The following is an 8758-nucleotide window of genomic DNA, read 5'->3' on the forward strand; positions in this document are numbered from 1 at the left end:
TTCCCTTGTGAAGTCCAAGAGCATCTCGAACGTGCTGCACAAGCGAGTTACAGCATTGCACCGCTGCCTCCCGCACCCGGGGGCCCACTGCACTCGCTGCAACAGCTCCTGCGCAAGAACAGTTGCGTGTGGTTGGTCACCGAGCAGCCGCTGCTGCTCTGTGTGACGACAGATTTGCACGCTCACGGTGTCAATGCCACTATTAAATACAAGATGGTATACCGAGTTCTCCGAATGGGAAAAAACAGCCCCCAAGTTTATAGCGCAGTGAGGTTACAGTTCTCAAACAGACTGTACGCAATCTTTGGACAGGTATCTTCCAAACTAAAGGTATAGGTCAGCAGAAAATAACAGTCATCAAACCCAAACAAAAACAGTTTATCAGGGCAGATGGGGTGGGTGGGACACACTCAGCGCTCCTCTCCCAGTCCCCGTGTGGGACATCTGTGTTAGAACAAGATTTAAAAATGAAAACCACAACTTGGTCACAAAAGAGAACCCTCCACTAATTTCTGAGGAATAAAAATATTTACATTGCGTGCTTTGAATACTATACAGGTTTTAAATTACTTTTTTTCAAAAGGAAGAATAACAAAGCTTTTTTTCTAAAAAACTGGAAAAAATGACAGAGGAAAGGCGAGCTACACCAAGTGTGTGTGTGTATAAGTGTTCCCAACACAGTGAGTACTCTATCCGAACCACGATAAAATGCAAAATTCTAGTGGAAGTGCGATCAGGTACAGAGTTGGTACAAAAGAAGTGACATGTTTTACAATGCTGGGGCAGCGCTGTTAATGCAGTCCAGCTCTGTTACAGGAAAAAAAAAAGACACTTTTCTGGTTCATTCTAGTTTTGAACACAATTTGCTTTTTTTTTTTTTATATGCAGGCAAAGAAAAGGTCACAGTCTGTTTCGGGGGAGATGGCGGAAATGGTAAGAAAAATTTACGCAGGGAAAAAAATAATCCTTGGAGCCAATTAGAAGGTGTCTGCGCCTGCACCTTCGTTGCGCTTGACTTTTCATAGACCTCACTATCGATAGCGTAGAATAGTGTAAAACGCAGCAGCGTGCATTTCCCATGTGACGCCGTGTATACGGTCTGGCGCGGCTGGAGCAGGAAGAAACAATGGGATAACTAAGGACCGCTGCCATCCGTAAAGAGCTTTCCAGCCGGCTTTTTTTCTTCCTTTCTTCCTTTTTTTTAAGCACTGCTCTCTGCAGAAATATTTCAGGTGTCAGCCGTTCATTGGTGCTGCAGGTTCTCTTTCTTTAATGTAAAGGCCTCTTGCCTTTAACGTACTGCCTCTTGCTTTGGAGAGATGCTTCGGTAGCTGCCAGACTGCAGGCGGAGCAGAGCCTGAAGCGCGGAGCAGCAGTTCGGAACAGCCGTCGGCATGCCGCAGCATCTTCCCTCCTCCTCCTCCTTTTCTTTGGGACCCCTCCCAGAACTCATAGCTACCGCCGTAAGACACCGTATACAGCCTTCCCACCTGGAGACGTGCTGCCCCAAAGGGTGAGGTTGATCGTGGTGATGCCCCTGCGGTGCCTTCGGGACAGCAGACGCTGGTTCTCTCTTTTAATCTCCAAAGGAGCCTGACTCCTCGCTGGAAGATGTCTGCTCCGACAAGCTACAGCATGTAAGACCACCAAAGACCACTTTGCTTAGCAATAAATATTTTAAACCCATGAAGTTCAGCGCTAAGATGAATCGATTTGGCTTCTTAAGCATTGCTAAAACCATGACAACGGTGGCCAGTCCCACCGGTCCCTCTGCACGCTGTGGTCCCTATGGCTGTCCTTCTGCCATCCAACACATTTTATTTCAGCCATATCTGTAATTAGTGCCAGGGTGTGTTTTTTTTTTTTTCCCAGCAAACCTGCCTGTTTTGCTTTTCTCACCTATTTGAAGGTCCAGAGAAGCTGGATGTATTAAATAGAAGTTCCCTGACAGCGAACCTCTGAGCTGATCCCCAGGGTCTGACCCTGTTAGCAAACCTCAATTAAAATCCTTTTACAGATGGTTCGGGGAGGTGATGGGAGGACCGACATTTTATAGACAATAAGGTAAAAACAAATTAGAGGAAAGAGAGGAGAAGAAAATCCACCTTCATTCCTGCCGATGCCAGGTCCCCTGGCGGTGCCCCCCTGGAGAGAAGCAAAGCACCGCGCGTGTTGCCTCGGGCGAAGAATGGACACAAGTGGCCCAGAAGTTATGTACGACCCCTCGCTTAGTGTATGGGCACGTCTACGGGAACGGCGCAAGAGCTGTACAAGCGTTCCTGGGTGACTTTCCCCCGGCTCTGTTTTACTGTGTGCATAAATAAGAATATTCGCCCACAGCCTCCCTTCAGAGGGCAATTTAAGGCGCAAGCAGAAGCAGAAAGTGCGTCCCTGGACCTTCCCTGTCCTCAGCTCAGCTTTGCTCAGCTCTCTGGGCCACTGCATCTTCATCACACCTTCTTCTGCCTTCCTGCACCAGCCACCACCGAAGCGCTGCCGCCTTTGCCAACACACTGCAGTGCATTTCTGCCCATCGTCACCCCCTTTATTTAAAAAAAAAAAAATTATATTAATGTATTTACACATGCTGAGTCAAAAGCTGAGGATGATTCCCCACCCAATGGCTCTGCATGTGCCCTCCACTTACCCAGCCCTTCTCGATGTTAAGAAATAAGGCTCGAAGCAGGAGCACTGGCAAAGAAATCATGTTTTTACTCGCGAGGCCCAATGCCGTGTCCCAGACAGGACACTAAGCCCCAAGAGAGGATTTCTTGGTATGAGCAAGCGTAGAGCAGATAACATCCCTCCGTGGGAGCTCACGATGCTCAGTGGCGTGACCCTGTATCAGAAAGGGTCCCATCTCATGTCCTCCACATCACCGACATGCCAATGCAAACAGCAAGGTATGTAACATCTAGTCCTTACGCTTAAAATAAGTGCTCCTGAGCAAATACAGAATGCGAAGAAAAAGCAGGATTTGCCTGGGGACATAAGAGAGGTCAGGATCCACATGGCGAGAAGGAGACCAGCGCACGTTCCGCTCGGTTGGCTAAAAAGGACAAAGTCCCACCATACTTCTTGAGAGAAGAGGAGGAGGAAGGCGTCCTTCTGGAGCCAGTGACATCTTGTAAAGAAAGGGCAGTGACAATGACAAGGCCTACGTGCCATCTTAACGCTGTGTCCCAAGGCCTCTGCCAGGAGATCACAGCTGCCAGAGAGCAGAGCTCACCACGGACCCAGAGCAGCCAGGGATGAAGTGTAAAGGTTATCCCTGCTGGGAGCTGGACAGACGACTTTGGATGGGGCCGAGCCAGGCACCCGGGCCGGGTGACCATCTCCTGACACAATCAGGGGTATACTGTATACAAAACGCAGTGGATGGACTCACCATCCCACCCAAGTAACAGCCCAAATTTAGATGAACCGGGGCCACAGCACTGACATCTCTGCTGGTCCTGCAACCTACTCCGCTTGGCCGGCCTTGGTGTCCCTGCTCGAACTCAAAGACTGCCTTTAACTGCTCAGAGATGTCACTGAAGTGTCATGTTCCCATCTGCTGTGAGCATGGGGACCTCAACAGGCATCCTTCACCCAACCGTGAGGTTACACCAGAGGCTCGGCCCTCTCACTTCAGTCAGATGTAAGATGCCGGCAGGGAGAGAGAGAGAGAGAGAGAAACCCCGCACACGACTAGTGACAAAAGGACCCTCTTCTTCCAGAAGTGGACTTCTAAGCACAACACATGCGCACTTGACCTGGAGAAGGCTGAATTCGGGAAGGGCTACAACCAGGGAGACCTGCATCTGGATCTCCTCGGCTGGGAGGGAAGCAGGACCCCTCGCCATGGCTATAAAAAGCCACTGCTACGCACGAACAACATGCACGGGTTTATCACCAACAGTCTGTGCTTTAGCTGCCATTAGCTAGCTCAGCGTGGTGCGAGCAGTTATTTCCACAGCCCCAGGACAGCGCTACAGTGACCGTTTCCACTTTGGAGCTCCCCAGTTTGGACTCCCATCACGCAGGTGAGAAGCTGATGGCGAGCAGCTTTGGGTGCACAGGCCACGTTCCTCCACAGTGGGATGGGAGGAGGACTAAGGTGGCTGCTGACTGATGGGTGAAAGCAAACACAACATGTGGAGCAGCACCGAGACTCCTGGGAGCGGCTGACGGCTGATCGGAGAGGCAGTCCAGGTGGGTCATGGCTGGGATGGCTCCTGGGTCCTCCAACGCTCAGATTACAGAAAGCACTATGGTGAGCTTGGATTGGGGTGAGTGGCTGTACATCAAAACATCTTAGAGGGCACGTGCCTGCTGATGAGGGAAAAGCCTTTGTATCCGAGTGGCTGAGCATCTTTCCTACTCTCCTGCTATCTCCAGGACTTCCATGTTCACCTAGACACAGATTACAGAGCATCACACCAGGAGAGCATCCCCGTACGTGCTCTGCCCGTGCGTGGTGCCCGTGTCTTGGCCGGGGAGAAGTGGGGATCCTATAGGGAGGATCAGACGGCTGCTGTGCGCTGCTGCGAGTGCCCCAGGAGGTGTCAAGTCACACGCTCGGCCATGGCAAGGCCACACAATTTGGACGAAAGCCTGCTTCAAGCCGCAGGGAGATGATTCCGTCTCCTGCTGAGGGTCTGGTGGCTGAAACACAGACTTGCTGCTCTGAACGGGAGGATGAGGGTGAGCTCTCCGGCACCCACCGTGGTCCAGCCTGGCAGCACTGGAAATGGCTGTCACCGGTCCCGCAGCGCTCACCACTCCAGCGAGAGTTTGCTCTGAGGGCTGCGCTTGTACCGCCTGCGTAAATGGACCCAAAATCAGCCACGAAAGCACACAGGAGCTGCCTACTTCAACCACGGGTTGAGCTCCCAAATGACAAGAGGAAGCTTTGCTCCCCGTGAAGGCCAGGACGTCTCTTTAACAGCCCAGCCCGATGTGCTGCGGGTCGCTTGGCAGATGAACAGGGTTGGGAAGCCAATGCGCCGAAGTGCCGCTTCAGCCCTGCTCCCGGCCAGGGCGATCGGTGAGGCAGGACCTGGAGTCTTTACGAGGTGGCATCTTGAAACGTTGTCGTTAGCCTGGGATGAAGCCACCGCGACGGGGCAGCCCTGCTGCTGCAAAGCAGCGTAGGCTTCTTCTGGGAAGACGGCCTCTGCTCGCCACCAGCTCCCTCACCGCACTTGTAGGTTGTATCCGTTTATCGGCCTCACAGCGCTGAATTGTACGCTTTAAATACAAAAGCTATTAGGACTGAGAAGGTCTGAAGCACATACTGGTTTTGAGATTTTTATTTCGGGAAAAAGATAAAAGAATTAAAATAGGAGCTGCCCTGCTGACAAGAAGAGTTGAATTCAAGAAGCTGATAAAAAAGGAGCATTATATGCATTGAGCACTGTGCATTTTCAGTCAATATTGGCTCTACTTTCTACTCTACTTTCCTTTGACTAGGAAAAGGGAGTTTCACATGCGCACAGACCCTGGGATACACGGGACTCAATGAGAGGAAGGGAGTAACAGCAAAAAAAAAAAAAAAAAAGAGAGTGCTGGGCTTGATCTAACAGAGGCAAGAAAGTGATCTTACAGCTCGGCCCCCGAAACACCGAGTCCGACCACCAGCGAGACGGGAGGCAAAGACACGCCGATGGGGCGGACTCGACGGTGCAGGTGAGTATCTGCAGCTCCCTATCCATAACCACCTGGGCAGCCACCAAAGCTCCACGGGCTTCGGTATCGCCTACATTCAGGATACGGCACAGTCACGGGGCAGGAGAATCATTTCTTGCGTCCTTCTCCAGCGAGATGTCAGTGTTGTACCTCCAGGCTGCATACGCCGGCACGGACTTTGCGCTCCCCGACAGCTTCCCCCCCCTCCCTCCCCTTGTAGGTGCAAGTAATGCAATCGAGATCAACGGTTAGATTAGGCTCCTGGCGTGCTCTGAGCACTGGGGCTCTTGACAGCAGTAAGAGCAAGGTATGGCCGATACCACCCAGGCCCTGCTTGCATACCAAAACGGTTGGTAAGACAGAGCTAGCTTATTAACAGGCTAATGAGCCTTAATACTGACACTTAGTGTAATGGTTTACAGTAAAAGAAGGATTCTCCTACAAAGCGCCGAAGAGAGGGGGAAAAAAAACCCCCACCCTGATCCCTTTCTCTCCCTCTCAGAGTCTCTGGAGCGTCTCACAAGCAGGGAAAGGTGCTGGGGAGGGGAGGAGGAGGCTGGGGGGGGGCACCGCCACCGCGGCGCCGGGTCCCGTCGGGGGGCATCAAGACGAACGACAGCAAGGACAGTCGTTAAGGAACGAGAGACAAACGGTGCTGGTGCTGTGCTGCCTCAAGCTGGGAGGTGCGCGTGGTCAAGCGGAGCGGGGAGAACTAGTCTTTCTTCAAGTCCCTGGATTCAAAAAGCTTCAGGCGTTCTTGCACAGTCAGGCCTTCCTTCAGACTCTGGGAGAGACAAAAGACAGACAGCGTCGGACACGGGCGGGCGGGAGGCGGCGGCGGCGGCAGCGGCATCTGGCACACAGAGAGGGTGCGATGCTCAGGCAAAGGAGACGTGGGCAGCGGGAGAATGGCCTCCTTGGCGGAGAGATTAGTGGGACATGCTAAGAGAAAACACACGGTTATGGAGGGCGGTTACTGGTGAATGGTGCCTAGAGAGAGGGTGAGATTGCGAACGAACCAGGCGACGTACCAGAAGCAAATGAGAGAGGCACACCATGCTGCAAGCGGGATTAGCTCGACTTGGAAAATGACCACCACCCCCTCGGAGCCTGCGGTGCAGCGGTGGTTGGGGCAATTTCAGCGGAGCCCCGACGCTGCGGGAGCCCCGGGCAGGCCGGCTCGGATCGGCCACGCTGCTGAGCAGGACCTGCAGGCTGGTCCTCCCCGCGCCACTGCAGCACCGACTCAACGTGGGTGCGTCTGGGACGGTCCTGGCTCTGGTCAATGTACAGGCTTTGCTCAAGCAGCCCTGGAAACTGCGTTTTTGGTGCCAGTGACAATCCCACCCTTTCTCTAACCCCAGCCCGGGGGCCCTCCCAAGCCAAAGCTGCCTCTACTGCACGGGGTTAGACAGAGGACTGGCTAAACGCTCGCTTCAGGTCTAGCAGGATTGGATGGCTGATCCAGTTCAGATGCAGCATCCAGATTTCAAGGCACGACACTCAGCTAGCCAACGGAAAAGCCCGCCCCGCCAGCCCTCGGCATTGGGCTTTGCGAATTCTCCTCTTGCCTACGTGTGGGGACCCGGGAAAACAACGCCGTGAGGGGCAGAAACCCAGAACCGAATTGCTTGCCCCCTGTAAGACAGCTTTAACCTGAAACGAGCCCGGGGAGATGCGCAAGCCTAAAGCCAACCTTCCCTCTCTCCTGCAGCCCCGAAACTGGAGTGTAAGAGTTTCAGGGGAGCAGAACACCAGTGAGTTTTCCCTACTTGCTGCTGCTGAGGAGGCACAGGATTCTCCCCAAATGACAGCCAGCCCCCCCAGAGCAATGGCTCTGCCCCTGTGCGCTGTAAAAGCCCCCATTGCTGGGCTGCAGCTGCTCCGGGATGGACACTCCGCCTGCGGGCGCCCCGCAGGTAACCGCTGCCCGCCAGCCCATGCCTTGCAAGCTGCAAGGAATTCACTCCGCAGCTGGAACGTTATTTACAGACCCGTACAACAAAGCCCCTTCTATTAACAGGCTGCCATCTCCCCTTTCCCTCTTACTTCCCTGACCGCGGTGCCAGAGGACTGTACAGTCCTCGCAGCAGGTTGGGAGCGTGGGGCCGGGTTTTGTTGAACGTGTGTTTATCAAGGCAAGGCTCCATGATAAACTCGCCCCGAGGCTGTGCAGATTCCCATGGTTACTGTATTTCTTTAAATGTTTCTCCTCCCACAGGCCCATAAATACAGAACAGCTTTGGGAAGCAGCACGGAAATGAAAGCGCTAAAACGGATCGGTTTGAATTTGCAAATGCCGCGTGCTTTCTTTTCGACGGGCAGCAGAGTCTCTTGGGATGAGAGTCTCTGAGCACGCACACTTCCTAAAGGAAGTTTACTTTGGGCCTCTTTAAATAGGCAGCAACCCGTGCATTCCAGTTTGTACATCTGATTTCTCGTGAGACGGAAGGAGAAAACCATTAGACTATTCTGCCTGATGGTACAAATTCCAGTAAATTCACCCCTTAGGCGGGCTCACAACCCATTTGAGTTGCTGATGACGGGAGCCTGATGAAGGGAGACTAATGTAGGGTGAAATCCGTGATAAAAGGATCCTCCATCAGACCTCCTGGGGCTCACCAGCCACCGTGCTGGGGAGCGCCCCTCTTTCCTCTAACCTCCCTCTGCAGGTGCTCTAACCTCAGTCTTTACCACGGGCCAGAAAATTAACTATTGCTCCAGTTACTCGAGATATTTGGGTCATTAGGATCAGCCTCATTTCTCATCTGCTGGATGAGCTCGGAAGCCTCAGGCCAGCGTGTGGGATGGCGGCGCAGTGCCAAGGGATGGAGCAGCAGGGTAGACACCGGGGAGCTGGAGGAAGCCTGGAGAGCAGGAGGAGGAGGTTACTGGGCAGGGAGGACTCTTTTGCTCAGGCACAGATCAACCTAAAGAAGCAGCAATTACGGGTAAAGGAAATTTAGGGCAGCCCAGGACCATCCCCTCTGCAGCTGAAAGGGGGGGCCACCATTTTACACGCTACGGGTCTTTGTGGGAAATGCACTTATAGGCGTCACTGACCCACTCCTCCGCCTGGCTAACGGCA

Source organism: Charadrius vociferus, unplaced genomic scaffold (assembly GCF_000708025.1).
Source record: "Charadrius vociferus isolate BGI_N301 unplaced genomic scaffold, ASM70802v2 scaffold787, whole genome shotgun sequence".
NCBI classification, from domain to species: Eukaryota; Metazoa; Chordata; class Aves; order Charadriiformes; family Charadriidae; genus Charadrius; species Charadrius vociferus.